General features: G+C 33.3%; 1 long non-coding RNA gene across 1 annotated transcript; it reads left to right on the plus strand.

The window, feature by feature from the left end:
• Positions 1–16333: 16333 nt before the first annotated feature.
• Positions 16334–17183, plus strand: LOC127121538 (uncharacterized). Its single transcript, XR_007803481.1, has 3 exons — positions 16334–16478; positions 16701–16974; positions 17061–17183. It is a non-coding gene; the product is annotated as an uncharacterized LOC127121538 (long non-coding RNA).
• The last annotated feature ends 9622 nt before the right edge of the window (positions 17184–26805 follow it).

Raw genomic sequence — 26805 nt, forward strand, 5'->3', positions numbered from 1 at the left:
TTTTTATCAATTTATTCCAAATAATCATCTTAAACCTGCCATTTATTATTTGATTTTTTATTAGAACTTATATTTGACAGCCAAGAGATAAATTCATATTTGATTTTAAAATAGGCCTTAAGTTATCTCTATTATTCTTTTGGTTTCATTGGTGTTTGTCTTTAGAATATTTTCAAATATCTCTTTTTGGAATTTTGTCTCTTCTTGACTCATAGGTTATGGTTTTCATTTCCTTTTCATCTTGATTTTCTAGCTCTATTTCCACCCTACCTTGATGTTAAGAAGGTTCACATCCAATCTAAGGCCTTTGGTGATGCATCAATCTTCTTGATGTTATTTTCTCTGGAAAATAAGTAAACTTAAAAAAAAAAATTGATCATGCATCTTCCTTTTTTGGAAAAAGTGGTATCTTGACATATCTTCAATGTACTCGTGTTCTTATTAAGAGTTGCGGGATGATCCCATTTCGTGTCGTCAGTAACTTATGAGTGTTTCTACATTTGCAAACGTTCACCAATTCAAGAACGTTTGTTTAAGTGCCATATGTATAGCTGCGACATAACAAAAGCTTTACAACGAGGATAACTACTCAATTATATTTTTTATATAATATTTATAAATATAATATAAATATGGGATATCTTTTGAAATTTGATGAGATCCATTTTAAAATTTTAATGGGTTTGATGGATATATATTATTCATATTTTGCCCTTAAAAGTAACCGTCCTTCTATTAAAATCTTAATAATCATAGAAATTCACATATTACTTTTGTTGCAAATTTTTTATTGCAACAATTTACAAATATCATTGATACATCTATATTTTTGCCACCGAGTTAATAATATGGAAGAAATCATTGTCAAATATTTGTATGTTTGTAGTATACTCTTTCCATTGTTTATTATAAATAAATATTACCTTTTTAGATTTATTTATTAATGGATGAATCTTGACTATATATAAATCAGATCCTTCAATTCTTCAATAAAAAATTTTAAAAAAATATTTTTATTTATAATAAAGAAGGGAGGGGTATATATATATATATATATATATATATATATATATATATATATATATATATATATATATATATATATATATATATATATATATATATATATATATATATAATTTTGTTAAAATCAAATGAATAGTCAATCTTATTTTAAACTCCTAGATCTCAAGTATTACAACCAACCAGGTAAAGACAAAATCGGCTTTTTTGAAAATATATTATAAGGACTTTTACAAATACGGGTTTAATGCATGATGTATACATACATAACGTGTTTCACATCACCAATAATATAAGGTTTTTTTTTCTCACAAGAAGACTTAAAATAATGTGATAAAGAAATAATATGGTGGAAAAATGAATAGCCAAGGCAGTGATTAGTTTATTTGCAATTACAAAGCAAGAAGACAATAACATGATTTGAAATTTGTTTCCTATAACAAACACGTATACTTGTATTAATTAATATATAGTTATTGATGTGTACACAAACAACCTTAAATATAAATATGTTTCCTCAATTGCATATAACTCAGCTTAGTCATGTTCCTCTCGCACACGCACATATATAGTACTATAATATACAAATACTTCTTTTATTCGACTCAACTATAGTAAATACCTTTAAATTGTAAAATCCCTATCATTTGGTAGGTTCAATTTTATAACCATACCTAATTTTATAATTAGAGAAAAAATGGTTTAGTTTGGTAGGTTCATTGTAAACATTTAAACATTTAATTGAGTCAAAAAAAAATTGTAAGCATTTAATTACTAATTAACGTAGTTGACGTTTGTTTACAATAAGGATATTGGACGAAAATGTATATGGTTAATAACATTTTATTCGAATTTTTTTTATCAAAATAGTCCATATTTTCAATTTTTTTTTAAAATATAAATAATTTTTCAAAATAATCCATTTTGAAAAGTCGGTGTTAGATGAATTGATGTCTGCTCTTTAAGTTAAAGAGATGACGCTAATTGGATTGGCTTGTGCACCTAGTGCTGCCAATCCAATTGATGCCTATGTGTTATTTTTAAATGCAGTCACCAATTGGATTGAAACTAGTGTGTATTGTATATTTTTTTTTGTTACGAAGGGTTGTCAAGGGTTATAGTTTCATTGGTCGTTAATTCTTCGTAGATGCCATTCTCCAAGGTTTGTCGGGGATATGGGATATGTTGAAGCATGTTGAACTGCAGGCTATGCTCTAACTGAACCGTCATTTCAACACTACTGTGACGAAATTAGATTGTCAAATACAGATGCGGAAAAGTGGGTGGATAACATTTTAGTGGAGAAATAGACAATGGCATTTGACGGAGAATGTCGATGGGGACACATGACAACAAACCTTGTGAAATGCATAAACGATGTCTTTAAAGACATTAAAAATCTACCAATAACCGCATTTGTGAGAACAACCTATTTTAGATTGTCATCGACATTCGCAATCAGAGACGAAAGATGAAGTGCAGTGTTAATGTCGGGTCAATTATTCAGTGAATATTGAATGAAAATGACAAAAAGAGGAAACTATCAAAGCTAGCACACACGCAATTATAGTCTTTGACTGTCATAGACAAACTTTCAGTGTGCAAGAAATAATGGACCACAATGAGGGAGACCAAATTTATCCTATGTTGTCAGACTAAACAGAAGTTAGTGTGACGGTGACAAGTTTCAGACCTTCCGTATACCTTGCTCACATGTGATTGCGGCATGCGCACATACTCGTCAGAACGCTTGCAACCATCTATATGGTGTTTACAAGGTCATTAACGTTATGAATGTCTACAACGAAAGATTTGCAATGCTAGCAATGAAGGAATATTGACCTCCATATCAAGGGGACATAGTTTGACACAACGGTGACATGCGAAGAAAGAAAATGGCGACTGTATTTAAAAATAACACATAAGGGTCAATTGGATTGGTAACACTAGGTGTAGAAGTCAATCCAATTGACGTCACCTCTTTAAATTAGAGAACATGCGTCAATTGGTCTGACACCTATGCTTTGATGTTTTTTTTAGAAAATGAGGTAGTTTCGAAATTAATATGAAATGTGGGTTATTTTGAGATTTTTTTTTTGAAAAACTGAATTATTTGAATAAAAATTTCATTTTATTATGTCATATATATGAGTTCTAATTTACATCTTTATAATTTTTTTTATAAAACTAACATTAAGATTTTGTTTGTTTTTTTAACTTCGAAAGGAAATGACACACTGGTACATATATGTCATACTATCCGATATTATTTTTTGTTTTTTATTCTTTTAATTTTAAAAATGTTAATGTGACTTTATTATTTTTATTATTAATTATTTTAAAGTTATGATTTTTTATTTTGAAATATTTTAAATTTTATGTTGGCATTTTATTTATTATTATTTTATAAGTTTAAAATTTTTAAAAATTACAAAACTCCAAAATTTTGAGGACATAAAAATTGCAAAATTCTAAAATTTTGAAGACAATGGGACTTGAAGGATAATGGAAATATGAAATATGACAAAATATTATGTAATATATCTAGTAGCAAAATTAGTTACAGCATGCAAGTTGGTCAAGTGGTATGTGCCTCTTGCAAGAGAACATGAAGGTCATTGGTTTTAAGTCTGATTGTTATAAAAAACTTTAGAGTTATGCAATTTTTAAATATTCTAAACTTAAAATTATAATAAATAAAATACAAATGTGACATTTAAAATAATTCAAAATGAAAAATCATAAACTTAAAATAATTAAAAATAAAAATAATAAAGCCCTGTCAGCATTTTTGAAATATAAAAATTGAAAAAACAAAAAATAATGCCACATAGCATGACACATAGGTATTTGGAGTGTGATCTACATATTATAAAGTTAGTTTTAAAAAAAATATTTACTAATAGGTAAACCAAAACTCGCTTATATGAGAGGAATAAAATGATATTAACCCTTATATTTATAATAATTTAGTCCTTTCATTATTTTTGTTTTAAAGTAGCCTTTTGAATTAAATTTTAAGAAAAGAATTATGTAAGACAGTCGACAACCAAAATAAAATTTTGTTGAATATCTATGACATGTATTAACTATGAAATAATGTGAATGCTAGGTTGTTATCCATAAGTAATGTGTTGTATGGCTCGAGTACAGTGTCAAAAGAGCAAGGATCACTGCATCGACACATGGATGTAGTGAAAAATAAATAAGGATTCTCATATTTTCGTGAACGGGTGTGGGTTAAAAAGTTAGTACATTAGAGTATGATTTGTTTTCGATCATAGAATATTGGCATGCTTACTGAAAATCTATGGAAATAGTGAATAATATGATTAGGAGGAAGATCAATTTTATGTGCCTACAAGAGAGTGAGTGGACGGGTGAAAAAGCGAAAGAATTAGACAATTCGATATTTAAGCTTTGGTACACCGAAAAAGTTAGATCAAGAAATGGGGTGGGGATTATTATGGATAATGTGTGAAAGAATGATATTGTGGATATGAATAGAGTAATAGATCAAATCATAGCCTTGAAATTTGTAGTTGAACAAGACACCTTTAATGTTGTCAGTGCTTACACACCTCATGTTGGCTTAGCTGATCGCCTTAAGGCCAAATTTTTGGACGATTTATAAGACTTACTTCAGGATATACCCCAATGAGAGCATTTTATCTAGAACGAGATCTAAATGGACATGTAGGGTGTAACGCCCCGATTTTATTTAAATTATTTTTCCTAATTTAATTATGTGATAGTTGTGGTTGTGTGGTGTTGATTGGTGTTTCAATATGTTATGCACCATTGATGTAGGATAGTTGCCTTAGAAATTAAGATGTTATGGAGTGTGTGAGAAAAGCGTAGAAAGGGTGGTGCGGTGAGTAAGACTAATTAATCATATTAGTTATTATTTACTTAATTAATTAATATTATATGAATATTAATTTAATTATTTAATTTGAATGGATTATTATTATTATTATTAAGAAAATAGTGATAATATAATAAGTTAATAAAATAATAGGAATTATAATAAAAAGAATAGAAAAGATGATTTGGGATAGAAACTCGGTAACGTAACTTTTGGGAGAAAAGAGGAGAAGTAGAGAACGAGAGAAGAAGATGTTAGGGCTCAAGGGGAGATTCACCATTGTTGAAGGTTAAAGAATCAATTGCTAGGAACTCTAAGGTAAGGGTGGGGTTCTAATTATCTAATGGTTAACATGATGATGATGGGTAGATTATGCCATGTAGGTTTGTGTTTTCTTCTCTATGTTGAATTGTGTGAACGGTGGATGTTGAATTGTGTGGACGATGAAATTGTTGTTGTTAGAATCATGAAATTTGATTGGATTGTTATTGTCAACATGATGTGAATTGATGTTGTTTCGGGTCAGAGTCGGAACGGGGTTATGAATGTTTTCGGGGTAAATGAGTTTTTGAACTTTGAAAAAGTGATTTTCGGGTTATAATGTGGTATAAATTGTTTGTGAGAAAAATGGGGTTTTGGGATGAATTATGGGTGATTTTCGTTTTGAAAAAGTTGTAGAAAAGTGATTATGCAACAGTGTAACCGGTTACCAGAAATGGAGTAACCGGTTACACTGCTTAAAAATAACGTTCTGGGCAAAATTTAAGGGGTGTAACCGGTTACAGGTTTTTGGGTAACCGATTACCCTGTGAAACAGAAGCCACACAGGGGCTGGAATGAGGGGTGTAACAGTTTATCAGTTTTTGGGTAATCGGTTACCGTGTGTGTGTGGCAGTGTGGGTTGCGCTAATGGTTCAGCTACTGGTCTTGGGGTAACTGGTTACATTGAGAGCAATTTCTTTAAAACTTTAAAAATTATTAACTTATGTTTTGAGTGTCCGATTCGAGTGTCGTTCGAAGCGTCGAAAAACTGAGAGTGTATACTGTCATTTTTAAAGTTGGTTTTAGTACCTGGAAATGAATATTTTTCTGTGTGATGGTGTTGATATGCATTGAAATGTTTATCTGGTGGTGTGACATAACCTTAATTGCAATGTTGTTGCTTGTTATGTTGTATGTTGATGTTGTTGAGCTGTATAACATGTGTTTGATGTGTAATGGTCAGTATTGGTGGGGTACATTGACTATGGAGGTGAGTCATTGTGCATGATATTGTTGTTGTTTGTAATATATGTCAAATGCATTCATGTTGTTGAACAATTGCTCAGTTGTTGGTGAGCCTCAAATCTCGTTGTGTGGATTGCGCCAATAGCTGATTTTGGAGGTGATGGAATCAGTGAGACGTTATCAGTGGTGATGGTAACAAATTGATGACTTTGATCCTAGGAGTTGAGGATCGAAGTGGTGAACCCAAGTGTTCACGTATTGGTACCACATGCATTGAGTCGAGTTGTTGAGTTTCATTGCATTGTACGTTGGTTGCAATTGTTATTGTATGGGTGATTGATGATGTTATTATTATGTTGCTATTATATCACTACGCCAAAAACTTGAATAGACAGCGCCCCTTAGAGGGCGCTTTATTACAAAAGCGCACTCTAAAGTGAAGAGAAAAAATAAGGAGCGAACAACTTGAATAGACAGCGCACTTTAGAGGGCGCTTTTGTAACAAAGCGCCCTCTAAAGTGAAGCGAAAAAATAATGAGGAAATGAAGGGACACCAATAGAGGACGCTTTATTGAAAGCGCCCTCTAAGGGTAACCTTAGAGGGCGCTTCTAAAAAAGCGCTCTCTATGTCCATGTACATTTCCAGTTTATAAGGCGCTTTTTGGAAAGCCTTAGAGAGCGCTTTTAGAAGCGCCCTCTTAGGCCCCCTTTAGAGGGCGCTTTTGTCACTAAGCGCCCTCTAAAGTGAAGCCAAAAAAAAAATGGAGGGACAACAATAGAGGGCGCTTTTGTGAAAGCGCCCTCTAAGGTTACCCTTAGAGGGCGCTTTTGAAAAAGCGCTCTCTAAGTCCATGTACATTTCCAGTTTAGAAGGCGCTTTTGGAAAGCCTTAGAGAGCGCTTTCAGAAGCGCCCTCTTAGGCCCCCTTTAGAGGGCGCTTTTTTTAAAAAAGCGCCCTCTAAGGTCCCCTTTAGTAAACATTAAAATTATAACATATACTGCATGTCTCTTTATTTTCCCTCTCTATAAGCTATTTCATTTACGTAACTGGGTTTTCTCTCAACTGCGATTACTCTCTACTGCGATTACTCTCGTCCTCCGTTCGTTCTCCCTCCCTCACCGTCATCGTCGCCGTTCGTTCTCCCTCCCTCACCGTTCACGTTCACTGCGTTAACCTCTTCCACCGTCACTGTTCACTTTCTTCTCCATCGTTACCGTCACCTTTAAGGTATTTCTCTTCTCCATCGTTACCGTTCACTTTCTTCATGTGTTTGATTAGGGCATTTTCTAAACTTAGTTTTTCATTTTGTGCATTATGTTGATTAATGTTGTTTAGGGCAAACTGAGTTTTTTATTTCTGATTGAAAACTGATATATTTGAAGTGTGTTTGAGCTTGTGCTTGGAAGTTTGATGATTATGGATGCAAGTTTGTTCATGTTCCAAACACCATAAGTTTGCATTGGTCTTTTGCATGCAGTAGGTGTGTGTGAGTAAATGTGTATGCAGTAAGTTTGTGCATGCAGTAAATGTGTTCACGTATTGAATCATTGTCTTACTTGGGTCTTATTGAATCATTTCTATATTACAGATAAAATGGCTAACCAAGACGATACCCATGCCGCAAATGAATCACGTAATAATGTTGAAAAAGAAATCAAACGAGGATTGACTGTTATGAAGTCAATCATTCGTGCAAGAGACAAGGGTGTAAAATTTGAAGTACATTGGAGTGCTGAAGACCAACTAATTGAGCCTAACGGTTCAATGTTGGCAAGTTACATTGGTTTCCTTGTTCGCCAACATATTCCGATTACATGTGATAATTGGAGAAGTCCGGACTTGAAGGTTGGCAAGGAAAAAATATGGTCGGAGATACAGGTACTTACCATATATTGTTATATGTTTTTTTTGTTGACTATTTGTTAACCATATATTGTTATAATATTACTTTATAATAACACACTCCATTTGTATGTTTTTTAGAGATCCTTTCACATCGATGAAAGCCGGCAAAAATATTGTATTCAATTGGCCGGAAAAAGACTCCGAGGATTTCGATCCTTTTTGTGCAACAAATTTCTCAAGGATGAGGAAGGAAAATTTGTTGAAGGAGAACGGCCAATGAAGTATGCCGAGATTATTTCAGCCGATGAATGGGATAACTTTGTCGCCAAACGAAGAAACGAAAAATTCCATGTAATGTCTATTAATTATGGTATTATACAATTGTTAAGTTACTTGGTTCTAATATGCCTTAAACTTTTTTATCCAGGAAATAAGCGACATAAATAGGAAAAGGGCATCAAAACCCGCGTATCCGTACAAAAAAGGGCGTACGGGTTATGCACGGTTACAACAAAGAATTGTGAGTATATTCAAATGCTATGAGCTTATACATTGTCACAATATGTTATAATTGATGATCTTATAATCTAATTCAATGTGTAGCTAGCCGAGGAGAAAAGTGACGCAACATCTCTTCCGGACCACGTATTATGGAAGGCTGCTCGGGTTGGGAAGGATGGGGCTGTCGTTGAAGCGGTCCAAAATGTTTATGACGAATGTGTAAGTATATGTAACATTATTTCTTTAATTATATCGAAAATTTTGTTAGACATATAATTCATTTTTAATCTCCTCTAATAATATTTCAGGAGACTTTATCCCAAACCCCTTCAACCGAGGTCCAGGATTGCAGGAGCGTACTTAGTCGAGTACTAAATGTTCCTGAGTATTCCGGTCGTGTGAGGGGTAAGGGTTTTGGTGTGACTCCGTCGTCATTTTATAAAAAAACAAAAACAAAAAATCCTACCAACAAAGAGGTGATGGAGACCTTGGCGGAGTTAAGGGCACAAGTACTCCAACTGCAAAACGAGAATGCAAGGTATAGAGAGGAAAGGTGCGCTTCCGAGGCAAAAGATACTAGTGACCGAGCTAGTATCAATCATCAACCGAAATTTCCCGAGGTAATTATATATGTTATTATGAAATTAAAATAACACTTTTTTACTTGACACATATACAAGTTAACAATAACATTTATTATTGGTTTAGGGCATTTCACCTTGTCAGCTGTATCTATCGTCACCAACTTATCGCATGGTTGGCAAGGGAAAAGTGCACAATACTTCGGGTGAATTACTTCACCATAATCCCCTCCCGGTGGGATTTATGAAAGTTTCGGTTGACCTCGTATTAGATACGGACGCCCGTCTACCATTACCCGACGTTGTTTCAGAGACAACGTTGATGCGAGATGCAGTCGGATCCTTTATTGGTTGGCCGTCAGATCTAATTTTCCCTGATGCCGAGGTATATATGTTCTAAATGATTATGAATATTTAGAATTCACATTTCAATTCAGCTACAATTATGATATTTAATCAATCCTTATTACATGGTAATGTTAGACTCCTACAAGACCCACCCCTAAAGCTGGTAAAGGGATTTCAAGACGCATCGAGTCGGTTGCATCTCAAAAAGAGGTACAAATATATATACCCATTGAATTATATACACAACGATTCTTTTGCATCACAAAAAGTAATGATTTATTTTATATGAATTTTTAGGTTCCCGGTCGAAAGTTGAAAAGCGATGGTAAGGATATTCCAACGAAGGATATTCCAACGAAGGATATTCCAACGAAGGATATTCCAACGACGGCCGGGACAAAATCTCAAATTATGATGCGTCTTGAGAAAATGGTGGAAGAGTCCGATATTATGGACGGGTCCATTCGTAGTATAGATTTTGATGAAGGTGTTTTCGGAAAAGCTCATTTCGAAATAATTGGAAAGGAGGACATGCAACAACTTTTTGAGCACGACGAATTGGGCATCGCTATCATTCATACATACATATGGTACTCCGATCAATCTATAATTTACTTAGTTGAACAATTTATTTACACATTTCAATGAGTAGTCTAATATTTATTATGTTTCTATTTAAGGTATATGTATGACAAATTGATGCGGGGAACTGAATTGTGTAACCGTTTCAATTTTATTGCTGCTTCCCGTGTCAACGCAACGTTAATATCGAAAAATCCAACATCCGTAAAGAATGATCTAGTCGATAGATTCATGGCGGCCGGCGATAATACTACACGCAGTTTGTTTTTTTTACCGTTTAATTCTGGCAACGGGTTAGATTTTCTTTCTAATAATTTCATTCTAATCTATGTATATCTTTTACGTAGAAAATTTTCATTCATCTAAATTTTTGTTTTATTTTACAGTGGCCACTGGGTGTTGGTTGCTATGGATCTTTCGAGACTAATAGTGTATTATCTCGATTCGTTATCGGGTGATTGGAGTAAATATCCGGGTTTGAAGAAGACGGTTGACACGTAAGTGAAATTCCCCTAAATATTCCTGTGTATTTCTATATTTAATTATGTCTGTCAGATTGATCTCAATATACGTTTTTATTTTGTTAGGGCAATACTAAAATTTAGATCGAAAAAGAATTACCGCATTAGGAAGGACATTACCTGGGTCAGAGTTCAGGTATATATTAAGTATCTTATTTTTGCTTATAATAGTGTTTGTTTTTTTGCTTATAATAGTGTTTGTAAGAAATTAACTATATATATATTGTTTGTTTTTCTGTGTAGTGTCCTCAGCAAAATAATTCGGTCGATTGCGGATTTTTTGTATTGAGATTTATGAGAGATATCATTGCATTGAATCGTATAGACATCCCAAAAATGGTATGGAATAATAACTTATGGTTTATTTTAATATTATCGGATAACTAATCTAATTTGTTACTAAATCATGAATATGTTTTATTCTCTTAATTGTAGTACTTTGAGGAATACAAATCTTACTCAAGAGCTCATTTGGATGAAATGAAGGATGAATTGTGTCAATTCATTGTTGATCAAAGAATCATATAGCTAGGTTGTATATTGTTGTACATATATGTATGGAATGTTGTTGTTGTATGCTGTTGTTGTATATATGTTGTATATTGTTGTTGTACTTTTACTAAATCATGAATATGTTGTTGTATATTGTTGATCAAAGAATCATATATTAATGTTGTATATATGGAGGATTAATGTTGTATATAAATGGATTCATGTTGTATATATCAATGGATTAATGGTGTATAACATTGGATTAAAGGATGAAATCAATATGAATTTTACACTTTTGCAGCATGCGAACAGGTTACCAATTAAATATCCACTGTTTTTCAAACAATTTTTTTTAAAATAACTAACACTTTAGAGGGCGCTTTCTGTAGGAAGCGCCCTCTAAACACTTTACATTGAGAACTTTAGAGGGCGCTTTGTCCAGAAAGCGCCCTCTAAACACTTTACATTGACAACTTTAGAGGGCGCTTTCTGCAGAAAGCGCCCTCTAAAGTGTTAGTTATTTTAAAAAAATAAGCGCCCTCTAAACACTTTACATTGACAACTTTAGAGGGCGCTTTTTCCAGAAAGCGCCCTCTAAACACTTTACATTGACAACTTTAGAGGGCGCTTTTTCCAGAAAGCGCCCTCTAAACACTTTACATTGACAACTTTAGAGGGCGTTTTTTCCAGAAAGCGCCCTCTAAGGTGTCCCTTTATGGACCACTCTAGAGGGCGTTTTTTTCATAAAGCGCACTATAATGTGGGCCTTTAGACAGCGCTTTCTCCAGGAAAACAAAGCGCTGTCTTTACCTATGCCAGCGCCAGATTAGAGGGCGCTTAAAAGCGCTGTTATAGGCCAAAATAAGCGCCCTCTTTTCCCTTATTTGGCGTAGTGTATTGTGAATGGTTGTATGTGAAATTGTGTTTTGGAATAGATGATGTGCATGTAATAATCTGATGCTTACTTATTATCATGCTTTCCTTATATAATTATGATATCTCATCCCTTTTGTTTGAATGTTGCCTCCACGTGGGTAACATGCAGATAATTCGATGTAGGAGCTCAAATGTGAGGGGAAGATGAAGTCTTCTGTTTTATTTTAGTGTTTGTGTCTGCTATGATGTATAACACTGGGGAATTGGAACACTGTGTCTTTTTTTATGTTTTAACATTTATTATATGACATGTTATGTTGAAGACTGGATATGTTGAATTAACAGTTTGTTTTTGTTTTCCACTACAAATTAATAAAAGTAGTGCCTTAAACATCCGAAGGTTATGTGTTTCTATGTTTCTTCAAATCCCTCACTTTATTATGTGTTTCCATATTTCTCCGAATGATGACATATTATGTTGAAGATTGGATATAAGTATTTGAGATTCGAATCTGTATCTCTTTATATATATATATATATATATATCTTTATATATATATATATATATATATATATATATATATATATATATATATATATATATATATATATATATATATATATATAAAACATAATTTTGCACCCTTTAATACGAGGCCATGGCTCCCCCACTGCCCCTACATAACAGTAACACACTTTCTGGACCCATCCCATCATTGGGAGAAGAACCTATATCCAGTAACAAAGTCGGTACCGCACCTGCCATTAATTTATACATCTTGGTATGATCTGTTCTGTTAAAAAATTACTAACTTATATGTTACAAATATTTTTAAGTGCAAGTGCCGCACTGCGCTAGGAAAGTTAAAAGGTACACCCAATAACTACCCATTTGTTTTAGATGGTCAAGCATTTAAACTCTAGAGGTCATACAACAACATTGCCCCGTACTTGGTTTTTGTCTTTGCCAAATACTACTTAGAGAAAAACAATAAAAGGAACGGCTAACTAGTCTCTATAAAAATCTCATATATTGATGATCTATTTTATTTTTGTCGTCTTTCTATTTTAAATCACACATGTTTTTCTTTAAGAATTGAGTCATTACTGTTCGTGAAAATATTCTATTTTATGAACCTAATAATAAAGTATATGCAGTCATTCTTCAAAAATATTGGCATGTATAATTATTAAATTTGTACAATGTGATTAATTATTTTAAACAAATTATTAAATAATAGTATTATTAAAAAAAACCTTTATTTATCACCCTGCACTATAAGAAAAAAAAAGGTGATGATTTGCAACATTTAGGCCGCGGCGATTCTATTAAAAATGTCTAGTTAAGAATAATTCTATTTCGTTTTTTGAGTTTGAATAATTCTATTTATTTTAATATCTGTGATGCTAGCCTAGTTAAGAATAAGTAAAATGTCTATTTATAGGCCTATAATCTGAAATGTTAGTTTATGAAGTAGGCAGCCAAACTAGGCCATCAAAAAGGCTGTAGACCTAAAACCTGTTTGGACTTGAGATATCAATTTTTAAACAAGACAAACCTATGAACAAAGTAACCTTTTTTTACACCTAGATTTAATTTATCATTATATTTCTTTTACCACTCAACTTGTGACACGTCTTGTCTAAAGAAATTCAACTATCCAATATTGTCTTAAAGAATGAAAAACAAAAATCCTTACCTACTGATGTAAAGGCCTAACTAGAATTAATTGTTTTTAAATATAGCACAAAACCAAAGTTTTAGATATCCTATGATGTTAAGCAACCAACATTTCTTGCATTTTTGCTTTAAATTTAAGCCTCGTGGCTCTCCCACATCAACAAACCTGTCTCGTCTTTGCTTCCTCCCTATTGGCAAAAGAGGTTTGAAATCTATTTAGCTTTGAATATATATATATATATATATATATATATATATATATATATATATATATATATATATATATATATATATATATATATATATATATATATATTCTATGAGAAAATTGTAAAATAAAGAGCAATTATCATTTAATATAATTTTGAGTAAAACTTCATTTTAGTTTTTTTTGAAAGTGCCGGCTGGTCAATTCGATGGATCCTAAAAATCATAAAATTTTGCTTTTAAAATTAAAGTTGTATTTGTTAGGATTTTTTAAATTCATTTTAGTATTTTTATTAAGGTTAACTCGTATGAACGGTGAATAATCTGAACCTGAATAGTCCTTTAAATTCACGTAACCATAAATTTTAAAAAAAATATATATTTATATTTTTTTTTTACTTCAAAATAAATTAATTTTTCTCATCTTATTAAATTTTATTTCTATTCTATTCAATCTTTCTTTTTTAAATCTTATACATTCATATAATAATATTTTTTTCTCGTATTCTATTAATTTCTTTTATGTTAAATATTCGAATATTATTTTATATAATTTAAACATATGTTGTATTTAAAAACACATTATAGTATTTATAAAAGATAATATAATACTTAAAAATATATTATGTTTAAAATAATATAATTTTTAATTTTATTTATAATAAATAAAATGAGATTTTTATTTTGTTTTATTAAAAAAAATATTTCGGAACCCAAAACCCGTCTAGAATTGGGCTCGAGTAGTAATTTTCGAATCCATATTACAATAAGACTTTTTTGGTCAACCCTAAAAAGTCTAAGGGCCGCTAGGCCCTGCCGATTTAGGACCGGGTAGCCCATTTTGACAACTCTACTCTTAATTACTTAAAACTATTTTTTTGAAACAAAGAAAAATAATATAAAAATAAAGAAAATCTAGGGGACATAAATATGACCCAACAATTACATATAAACTCTAAATGGGAAAAATAACAAAGCAAAACAAAATTGGTAAATAGTCCGATGCAAAGCAAATAGATACTACAAAAGCATAATTTAGTGAAGCCAACGCGAAGTCCAAAATCAGATTGACAAAAGAAACTATGTGTAAAAATAAGCCAGCATTTTAAAAGAATCAGAGACGAGTCTGAAGAGTCAAACTCATCTTGTTAAGAATGGTGAATATATCTACGGCCAACACGGACAATACACATACCAATTGTCCCTGTGAATTAAAAACCACATAAACTTAACATCCCTTTCGAGTCAAACCAACCTAGACCGTGACAAGCAAGCTCTAAGACATCTGAACGGACATAAATAGAACAACACATCCGCAACAAGGTATTAACGAGCAAATAACCATTAGTGTGGTGACGAAGACCTGAAAACCTATTGAAAACTACATATCTCATCAGATATGAAAAGAACCAGAGATCAAAGGCGAGAAACCACCACCAGCACCAGTGAAACGTAGCTTTAGATCAACAACAGTCATATCTGAGCTGAAACTACCAAAAAATAAATTGATCTCAACATCGAAACAACAAACTAGCCATTGGAAACGACGACCGCCAAGAATCCAACTGGAACTCTGAAGAACAGTGTGAGAGACAGATTTGGTGGCACCACAAAACGAATTGTGCATTGCAACCCCAACAGGGTAGAGAGGTGGTGCGGAGAAAACTAACCTCTCATCACACCACAAAAAACTAGAGCTACATGATGTAGGTTGATGTTCAAACCCACCTAGACTCTAATAGATTAGTACAAATTCACTACTAGAAAAACATATATAATTACGGTCGCCAAAGACCTATAATAACGGTTGAACAATCATTGTTAGGTAGGGTGTCTTTGTATATGTGGGTTATTTACATCCACGTTCCAGTGTCCATGGTAGAAAACTGGAAAGCGTGTTACCTATAATCACAGTTATTTTAAATACCCGTGGTGAAAGGTTTGTCAGCATTTTTTATTTTTGCCATATGTTTTGCCTGACAATATTTATAACTTTCATCATAATATATATTATTAAATATTCTTAACACAACAATAACAAGAACAACAATAATAACAAGAACAACAATAACAATAACAACAATAACAAGAGCAACAAGAACAATAACAACAATAAGAAGAACAATAACAACAATAACAAGAACAACAACAACAACAAGAAAAAAAACAAGAACAACAAGAATGACAAGAACAACAAGAATAACAACCACTACGCCAAAAAGGTTTTTTAACAGCGCATCTTAGACAGCGCTTTTAAAAGAAAGCGCTGTCTAAGGTTAAAATAAAAATAAAACACGGAAAATGTTCTAAAAAAATAATGAAAGCGCTGTCTAAGGGGGGGGTCTTAGACAGCGCTTTTAGAAAGCGCTGTCTAAGACCCCCCCTTAGACAGCGCTTTTAGAAAGCGCTTTTAAATATAGACCTTAGTCAGCGCTTTTGAGAAAGCGCTGTTTAAAGTCTTTCAATTAAAAATTTTTTTTTTGTAAAAAACAAAATTACTTAGGGGTACTTGTTGTCTTATGGGAGTACCGAATAGAAATATCTAAACCCAAATACTTTCTAATGAAGAGGCCCATCATCATTCATAAACTTTTTTGACAAAAAAAAACTGAGAGTGCAGGCTCTTCCACCTTGCCCTGAAAACAAGTTGGAGCCGCTGAAACACTCTACTGCCCGGAAATCGTTGCCGGAGTTGCTCGTCAACCGCCACTAAAACTTCGTCCAGGTTAGATTATCTACTCGGCGCCACGATTGTTGGATTGGGCTTTGAATTGATAACATTATTATTAGATGAAACTATAAATCAAGTTAGGTTAGGTTTTTTGTTACTTTAATTTATGATTTTCACTTTATTAGGTTTTTAATAATTAAATCATGAATTTTGAGTTTGTTGATATGTTCACTGCTAAAACTTGGCTCAAATGGTGATTTTGATTTAAATTCTCAGAGGAAAAGTATATTGTAGCTGTTCACGACAGAAATGAGATTCGCAGGAGCTCTCAGGAACATTTTACGGCCTCTCTCACTCTCCTCCTCAACGCCTCTAACTTCACAAATCTCCACCACACTTCCATTTCATGCACCTTTCCCATCTTACAGCAAACCACCCCAATTCCTTCTACCCTTTTTGAATCACTTTCACACCTTGACTGACACTCGGTTTCCCAAGAGACGACCTTCCGATAAGCCTCGTCGAAAGCGGGCTAGCTTGAGACCCTCTGGTGCGTCTGTTGCTCTTTTTTTACTCTTCATGCTCTTATTTTTTTAGGATTTTGTCTCACACTATTTAGTTTCTGATGTTGCTCAGGGCCTTATGCTTGGGTTGAGCACACAACTGGTGAAACCATACTTCCCAATAAGCCTAATGAAGGGAGTGTCAAGAGGAGGAATGAGAAGAAACGCATGAGGCAGCGCCGTGCCTTTATACTCGTAAGCTCTCCCTTTACCTGTTATTACATACACAATGAATCTTGGACTGTTTTTGAATACCGACTGTCTTTTCTGTTGGTGGTTAAACAAAATAAGAAATTTGACAGGAGAGGAGATTGCCTTCTACTTGTTGATTGCATGAGAAATGCATGATAGTTTCAAAATGAATAGTAACTCTGACCTAATTACATCTTATGTTCTGAGTGTTATCTTGTTTTTTTTTGTTCAACAAGACCCTTTGGTTCGCTAAAGTATTACATGTTTGAGTCCTAATGAATATAAGAAAATATGATTCAACTTAGAACTTTATGAATATTCTCCACTAGGAAACATGAGTTTGGAACAAAGGTGTTATCTGGACTAGTGTTTTAGTTAGCAGTGAGAGTTCCTGTGTAGTATAATTATCTTCCACTTGTTTATCATTTTCACTTTTCTTTGTAGATTAATAATAATATTTTAAACATAAGCTATTCTGGCTATCTACATGCTCTTTCATGACAGGAATTATGCCTCGTGTTTGCTTTACTGTTATTGGCACTAAACTTGTAGCAAAACTAAAAGCAAATCGTTATGAACAATAGATAAGGACTACACTAGTCCATATACTGGCATGAAACCTGCAAGTAATATGGATTACATAGTAGTCAATAATAAATTATTATGATGGGAAGCCTCCGCACGGGTAAAAAGTTCTGGTGCTAAGAAGACCGTAGCTAGGAACAAACCTACCACCAAGTATAGGTCGTGCCTCAGGACATTTCTAGAGATGACCGATATACCGACCGGAGGTGTTCGGACTGTACATATAGAGGTAGGGATTTTCGGCTTTGATTACGACCAAATGATTGGTAATGAAGACTTCATGCAAGTTTTTAGTCATGAAGAAATCGGCGTCATCGTTGTCAATACATATATTAGGTAAATCCGGTCTACTTTGTTTTATTAATTAAACAACTTATGTTAATGATGTTTACTTTATGTTAATCCGGTTTACTTTATGTTTCAAAAGAGGTGTTAATGATGTTTTTATATTAGGTTTTTGTATGACAAATTGATGCGCCCCAATGGTTTGGACGTGTCATTCGGATTCTTAGCACCCGCGACCGTCAACTTAGGTTTAATCTTAAGTAGACCGGATACCGTGACGGAGTACGTTCTTCGGATCCTCATGGACAATAAAGATGCGGAGAAGTTGTTTTTTATACCGTTTAATACCGGGTTAGCATTTCATTCTAAATTCATCTATTATAATTATTTTCCAAGTTACCATCTAACATTTGCCTAATCATTACAGTGGACATTGGTTGTTGCTCGCAATCAATCCTATCCGAGAAATTGTGTATTATCTTGACTCGTTAGGAAATGATTGGACAACATACCCGGATATGAAGGTCCTAATTGACACGTAAGTGAGAATGTTCAAAAATTTTCTTAGTTTATGTGAATTGTTCTAATTGCTTCATTTTTATTTTATTAGCGTCCTACAAGCTTTTCGGGCCCAACGAGATATCCAAACCTCAAGGAGGGGCGCCAACTCCATTACATGGATTAAAGTGGCGGTATATTTTTAATTACCACATTTTTTATTATATTAGTGATGACACTTGATAAAACTTAGGATTTATAATCCATATTTTTTTTTTCATATGTAGTGTCCTCAACAACGTAATCAAATAGATTGCGGGTATTTCATGTTGAGGTTTATGCGAGATACTCTTGCTTTGGGCCGATTAAAGATTCCCACCGATGTATGTATTTCTAACTTATGAGTTATTTTTATATTTACACATATCTCATATAATTAAATAGTTGGAATTAATTCAAAATATGTTATATTATTATGTAGTACTTTGATGAATTCAAGTGTGCATTTTATACAAAGGATCAAGTGGACGAAATCAAAGAGGAGTGGTGTCAATTCATGATAAAGCTCAATGTTTGTTCATAAATTTGTGTAATTAATGTGTACATTTGTAGTATATGTTATGACTTGTAAATGTGTACATAAATTTGTATATATTTTGATACATTTAAGGCAAAATTGGTTTGAATTGGTATATATATATATTTGTTAGCCAAAAATTGGTAGAAAAAAGGCCAAAATGGCATATATAAAATGTGATAATTGTCTGTCAAAATCTGGTTGAAAACAGGTAGAAATTCTGGTTTATAAACCTGGAAAAAATGTGGTTTAAAACAAAAGCTTCAAAAATTTTCGTATACCTTAGACAGCGCTTTTGTAAAAAGCGCTGTCTAAGGGGGGGATTAGAAAGCGCTTTAGGCAAAAGCGCTGTCTAAGGGGGGGGGGGCTTAGACAGCGCTTTTTGAAAAGCGCTGTCTAAGGTATACCTAAAAAAATTAAAATAGGAGGGTCTTAGAAAGCGCTTTTGGCCAAAGCGCTGTCTAAGGGGGTGGGGCTTAGACAGCGCTTTTCAAAAGCGCTGTCTAAGGTATACCTAAAAAATTTAAAATAAGAGGGTCTTATAAAGCGCTTTTGGCCAAAGCGCTGTCTAAGGTGGGGGGGCTTAGACAGCGCTTTTAAGATTTAAAAAAGCGCTGTCTAAACCTTTAGCAGCGGAGGTTTAGACAGCGCTTTAAAGCGCTGTCTAAGGCTAAAAAAAGCGCTGTCTAAGGTCTTGTTTGTTGTAGTGAACAACAATAATAATAACAACAAGAACAAAAATAAGAACAACAATAACAACGATAATAATAACAACAATAATAATAACAACAACAATAAGAACAACAACAACAATATCAATAACAACAACAACAACAAAAACAAGAAGAAGAAGAAGAAGAACAAAAACAACAACATCAACAACATCAACAACAAAAACAAAAACAAAAACAACAAAAAGAACAACAACAAGAACAACAATAGCAACACCAACACTAATAACAACAACAATAAAAAAAAACAAGAACAACAATAAGAACAACAACAACAACAACAACAACAAAATAAATAAATAGAATCGTTAAAGAAGAACATTTTACCTGACACAACAACAACAACTAACGTTGCTAAGTTGAATACATACTTTTCAAGCATCATTCAATTTGGAGAATAGATGATGGAGTTCCAAAACTTGTTAATGGAAGAAATGTTTTTGAGTTTCATTTATTGAATAAATGATGTTTTTAAGTTTGATTTAGTGGAGGAATAATGTTTCATAAATGGAAGAAGTTTGAAGGAAGAAGATGAAGTTTATCTAAGTACGCTTAGGGCAATAATGAATAAATTAAGAGCGTTATATATCTTTAAAAAAATAAGAAGGCACCATTTTTCGTCATGATTGGAATTCTAACCGTGGTAAGAAGTGTCTTAAAAATAAGTAAAAAAATGTTGTGTTGGGATTCAAACCTATGACTAGACGGGTACTGAGATTTTAACCCATGATCAAACACCATTTTTCACCATGGTTGGAATTCCAGCCGTGGTTAAAAGGGACGCATTCCTACTTTTCACCACAGTTGTTATTTAAGATCGTAGTGGAAAATCTTTTAATAAAATAAAATAAAATGCAAGCACCTAAGTATCACCTATTTCTTCGATTGATTGAATATCTGAGGTAATAACATGTTATGAAAGGTATATTTTGTAGTAGTGATTCGAATAAATTCACGGGTCTGAGATGAGTTTATGAAATTTGTGTAATATTAGATAAAAAGATATCAAAACAAATTGGACCTTACACATTTCATAAAAAAACCTAAAGCTTTGTAATCATTTCTTTAAGTTTCAGAAGTAAGAAATCATATCAGAACAGATGTTAATGACTATTGTCCGCGTTGTAATTCCTTGTCTTTTTGTATTCCCGCTTGCATGTCCCTTGTTGTCTCGCGTTTGTTCCTATGATTTGGTTTCATTTTCATGCTTTGTTCTTTATAATGTGTTATGTTTCATGATATAATATTTTTGTCATGCTTTGTTCTTTGTTGATTTGTGTTTCTTTTTTGCTATGTTTATTTATGTTGATATTCAATTTTGTTGTTTTATTAAATATGTTCTGAGTTCTTAGTGTTTGTGTTTATCCCATGTCTATGTTTTATTGTTTGTGATGATTTTCTTTACTATTTTTTATATTTCCATTAAAAAATAACACTTATTTTTAAAGTTGTTTTTGTGTTTTTTGTTGCTCTATGTTTGAAGCAATGTGTATTTAGTTTTTTTGTCATAGTTTGTTCTCTTTCCTTAATTTCTTGCTTAATTATGGGGTTTTCCATATACTCTTACAAGTCTATGAGTTGATTCTATAAGTCGAGTTTATAGACTTTTTACGAGTCTATTATATTTGTGACTCTAACAACATTGGTTTGAACCATTAAAAATTAGTTAATTCTGATGACATGTCCTATAACTTTGTCATGTCAGATTCTTAAGCTTGACTTCTACGTTGGCAAGACAAAAAAATGAACACAAAATTGTATCTCATATTAAAAGAGATTTTATATTTAAGGGAGGTTGAAAATGATATAAAGTGGTACGATGTATCTAAACATCAAGGGAAACCAACACATTGTAGAGTGAAATTTAAATAAATTGCACATCAGCATATACAAATAAATGTTCAATACCAAAATATGACTAACGGTGATTCTAATGATATATGATATATGTAATTTTTTGTAGTGATATATTTGTTAGAACCCCCAAAAAGGGCGACCCACGAATCCCCGCCCCATGAATCTTCGTCCGGGAGAGATCTTTGCATGGTAGGGGATTGACCCTTAGGAAAGACGTGTACAATATTATTACTCAGGTACTGACCACATGGACGAAGTCATACCGTGACAACCTAGAAAGTAGGAAGCCAACAATTTCCCCTAGTCGAAAGGGATCGTTTACCATTTCTTAGGGTTTCTTGAACCTTAGGCCCAATGGGACTCTATGAATACATATTCCCTAATGGAAGAGATGGGACAAATCAATATACACATACAATATAAAGTTTATTACCTCATGTGAGATTTCTATCTCCATTGCCAAGAAACATCACCGAACAAGGTCTCTCACCGCCGTGAGCAAGCCCTAACCACCCTTAACTACAAAGGCCTCTAAGTATCTCCTATCCACGTAGGAATACCACACACTCCTATAATTTTTTACAAGTATAATGGCGCCCACTGTGAGGCCCTAATGAAATTATATTAGGTTACACCCATTACAATTACCATACTCACTGTCATTTGCTTTTCTATACCCAACCATCTCCATCCATGGTCAACCGGATAACACCATCGCTACACTAGAGAAAACTGAAAGTAGCAGTGATGTCAATACCCTGGTAGAGATACCTGTTTCCATAGATGAATTTCACTATCAGAATCAGAGATTGGAGAATACCCTCCTCACCATTCCAACACCAACAAGATACTTATCCCCTAGAGGAGATGGAGGTGCTAGACCCCCTACCACTATAAAAAAATATGGGAAGATCTTATCTCTGATAGGTATAAGCCTTCCTCTCTAGCAAAATTTGATGGGTGCAGTGATCCTTATGAACATGTCGCCTCTATCAACACCCATATGGCCATCATGGGAGCTCCTGACTCCTTGAAGTGTAAATTATTGTCTGACACCTTTACTGATGTGACCTTGCCATGGTATATAGGTCTTCCCCGAGCCTCTATTGCTAGTAATCAAGATCTAGTGAAAATGGTCTCAAGGCGAGACACTTCAAAGAATCTCTCGCCCATAAGCCAACCTGCTCATTGGTAGAGGTGGTCACCAGGGCGGAATTCTACATCAAAGACGAGAAGAGAAACATCAAGAAAAAAACGTGAGACATTAAAGAGCATGTTCCTAATTCTTAAGGCTCATATTACCAAAGAAAGGGTAACCATACCTCCCTAATTAATGACAAATTTATTTTAAGCGAGTAGGCAAGACGGAAGAGAGCTTCATGCCTCTAAACACTCGCTGGGAGCAGATATGGCGCAAGGTTCTTAACCTCCATAACATCCTTGCGCATCAATACCTAAAGGCACATGTTAAGGGTATGAACGAGGAAAATGGTGTAAACTCCACAAAGTTAAAAGACATCATACTGATGACTTCTATCAACTGAAGAAGGAAATCGAACAGCTGATCCAAGAGGGACACCTCAAGAAATATGTTAAGGGTGAATCCTCCAGAGAGTCAGGCAAACCTAATTACCGATGTCAAAATGTCGTTGGAAACATTGGATCAAGAAAAGGAAAAAAAGGCATTCATAGGGATGATAACAAAGTCATACGCCTCACGCTCAATACTATTGCAGGAGGGTTCGTCGGGGGCGGGGAGACTAGCTGTGCCAGTAGAAGGTATGCCCGCCAAGTACTGAATATAGAAGATCTTCCAAAGTAGTTGAATGAAGGCGAGACGAAGATACTAAAAATCGATATTACTTTCTTCAAGAAGGATACAATTGGGATCCACCCGCATAATGAGGATCCCATGGTCATCACTATTAGGTGTGATCAATGGGAGATTAGAAGAGTTCTTATAAACCAAGGTGCTTCCACTGATATCCTCTACTGAGAGTATTTGAGAGGTTTCACCTTGACCCAGATGACCTAAAACCCTTCAAGGGGGCGCTAGCTGGATTTTTTAGAGAGCAAGTGCAAGTGAAGGCTACATAACGCTAAGGACCACCTTTGGAGCATAGGAGCCGGCCAAGGAGATTAAAGTCAGGTATTTGGGCATTAACGCCCCCTCTTATTAGAATATGATTATATGACATCCAGATTTTAATCAGTTGGGCACTGCCTTGTCCAATTTGTATTTGTGCATGAAATACCTGCTCTTTGACAGACGGGTAGGAGTTATCCAAGGAGATTAGGAAATTGCCACAAAGTGTAACATGGAGAGTCTCAAGCTCAAGAGGATCTGAACCCTATGAGCAAACACTGGGAAGGTTGGATCGGAAATAAATCCATCAGGAAGAGATCCCGGGGACAAAGAGGCTCCTTCTCATACTGCGAGGATATTGAATATTAAAAGCTCAAAAGGAATGCCATATGGCACCACTTATTTTACTGACATTTGTTTATTTTTTTTATTGCTGTTTATTTACTTTGTCATTGTTTTTGATTAGGCGAGCTTCATGTCTCTACCACTTGTAAGGACATGTTATTTTTTAGGGGGTGCACTCTTTTTCGTCTGCACCTTGTACGGGGCTATGGTTTTTAATGATTCGCCTCACTCTATTATTCTTAAGAATATGTACTCATATCCATTCCTTTTGCAAGAAATCTAAAGTTTTTGAAGAATATTTCCTATGTCACTACTACAAATAATACTTTTTATGACGAAGCTTTCACCTCGAAATGCAAAAAACCAAGAGTATAGTTCCTAGTAGTGTCATGCTAACAACCTTTTATCCCGGTTATCCATAAAACTGAGGGAATATATATATATATATATATATATATATATATATATATATATATATATATATATATATATATATATATATATATATATATATATATATATATATATATATTGTATTTTTAGTATAACTTGTTATCGGGTTCTTTGGCTAAAACCGAGGGAATATAAATATTAGGGATGCCATGAATCCCTATTACTACATTTTTATGTTTCTTTCAATGGTTTAATTAGTATTTCTCACTTGGCGCCTTTCTAGATTACATTTTTTCTTTGTTAAATTTTTCTCAAAGTTAATTAGTAAAACAAAAATTATTTGTTATCAATAAAAAAAATTACGCAATAATACAATTGAAAAGGAAAGGAAAATTTTCATTGATAATCAGAGAAGTAGGACAACAGATAACTATTCGACATATTCAAACTTTTGACTCAACTCAACTTCAACTTCAACTTTTAATCCTGTTCTTTTTACCCTTTAAATTATCCCAAAATGAGAGAAAATTTCAGAAAGAACTCTTTCATATGGTATGAGGAAAGTTATTTCCTCACGAGAGGTCATAACCATTTCCACTAAGAAGTTAAAAATAGTAATAGGAAGATCAATTTTGACGTTATGAATAAGGAAGTACAAAAGATGCTTGCCATATGAAGTAAGCGTTTCTAATTGTTTCTCTCTTGGACGGAGATTTGACACTAGAAGTTGATGTCAAACTTTTGCAATTGGGATGAGACTAGCGGGAGTGGTGAGGTCATTATAGTTGGCATAAATTAGGAGGAGGTGGTTTGAGAAGACATTGTTGAATCTATATTGTTCAACATAATTATCTTTCTCTTCACACTTTATTGTCTGAAAAATAAGTGATAGAGTAATGGTGATAGGACAACCATATACATTGGACTGTATTGACTTATCATCTTTACCAGATTGCCTAACAGAGGCATTTAACCAGAGCTCTATTATAATATTAGTGTAGATGAGTCCATGAAGCATGTCAAAGTAACCTTTCAACTTATGTTTGGAAATAGTTTTCATTAGATCAAAAACTTGGTCTTTCAACTCTTCAAAATCAACAAAGTTTTCATTGATAACGAACAAAAGATTTTCATCTCCGTTGAAGGTTTTTATAGACAATTTTTGAATAAAAAGAAAATACTCTTAAACTAGATCTGAAGAGACAAAGAGATGGAAATGCAATGAGACCTGAATAATGTATAATAAATTGGAAAAGAAGAAGTGAAACAATCAGAGAAGCTCAAACGCCTCATTGAAAATCCAAAAGATATGTCATATTTTGAATAAGGATGATCATTACTATTCTAGTGATACGATTCCAAGGTGTGATGATCATTACTATTTTTTTAAATATAAAAAACAACATATTACCTCGGTTTTTCATATAACCGAGGGGAAAAACCAGGAACCAACAATTCAAAAATCTTTATTTTTTATTATATTTTTTATTTATAAATATTCTTCGTAATCGATGAAATGCAAAAAAAAAATCAAAGGTTATTTACCTTGATTTTCGATTAAAATGAGGGTTAAAGTATTTTACATATATTAAACATAACAAACCATTAGTGATTCTTTTGATCAAATATATGTCATTTATTTCATGAGATATTAACGCTCAAGACACTATCATTAATGATCCGCATGAAATATAAAAAACTTCCATTATAAAAGCATATTTCTGAATATGAAGAAACACTTAAAACATATCTACATCCATCTCTTTGGGTTTGCAAGATCATTTGCCATGAAAAGATCGCTGAGATGGATGCAAGAGCATAAAAGGTTTGTGTTCTTAACTATTTATTTGAGCAAAAATCATTTATTTATCCAACCTTTTTTTATCAACCCTTTTCTTGATCTTGCCCAAATATCAAGGATTAGAAGATCTAACATATGATCTTCATGGACTAATTAATTTTTATTTTATATTATGTGTAAACAATGTAATATTCTAGGTAAACATTGTAGTTTGTAAACAAATTCTTTTATTAGTATTATGTGTAAACAATGTAACGGGTTTTTATTTTAAAACAACATTATATCTTACCCTTTAGTTTATGGATAAACTGAGAGATATGAGGCACTGTATTTGTAAATAATAAAAATGCAGATGATGGGGTTTGAACCCATGATCATATAACTTTACCCCTCAGTTTTTCATTAACCGAGGTGTTTAGTGGCATCTTTTCATGTCACCCTTCATTACGTCGCCGGGGTAGCCGAGGT

This window comes from Lathyrus oleraceus, chromosome 2, assembly GCF_024323335.1.
Source record: "Lathyrus oleraceus cultivar Zhongwan6 chromosome 2, CAAS_Psat_ZW6_1.0, whole genome shotgun sequence".
In the NCBI taxonomy this organism is placed as follows: Eukaryota; Viridiplantae; Streptophyta; class Magnoliopsida; order Fabales; family Fabaceae; genus Lathyrus; species Lathyrus oleraceus.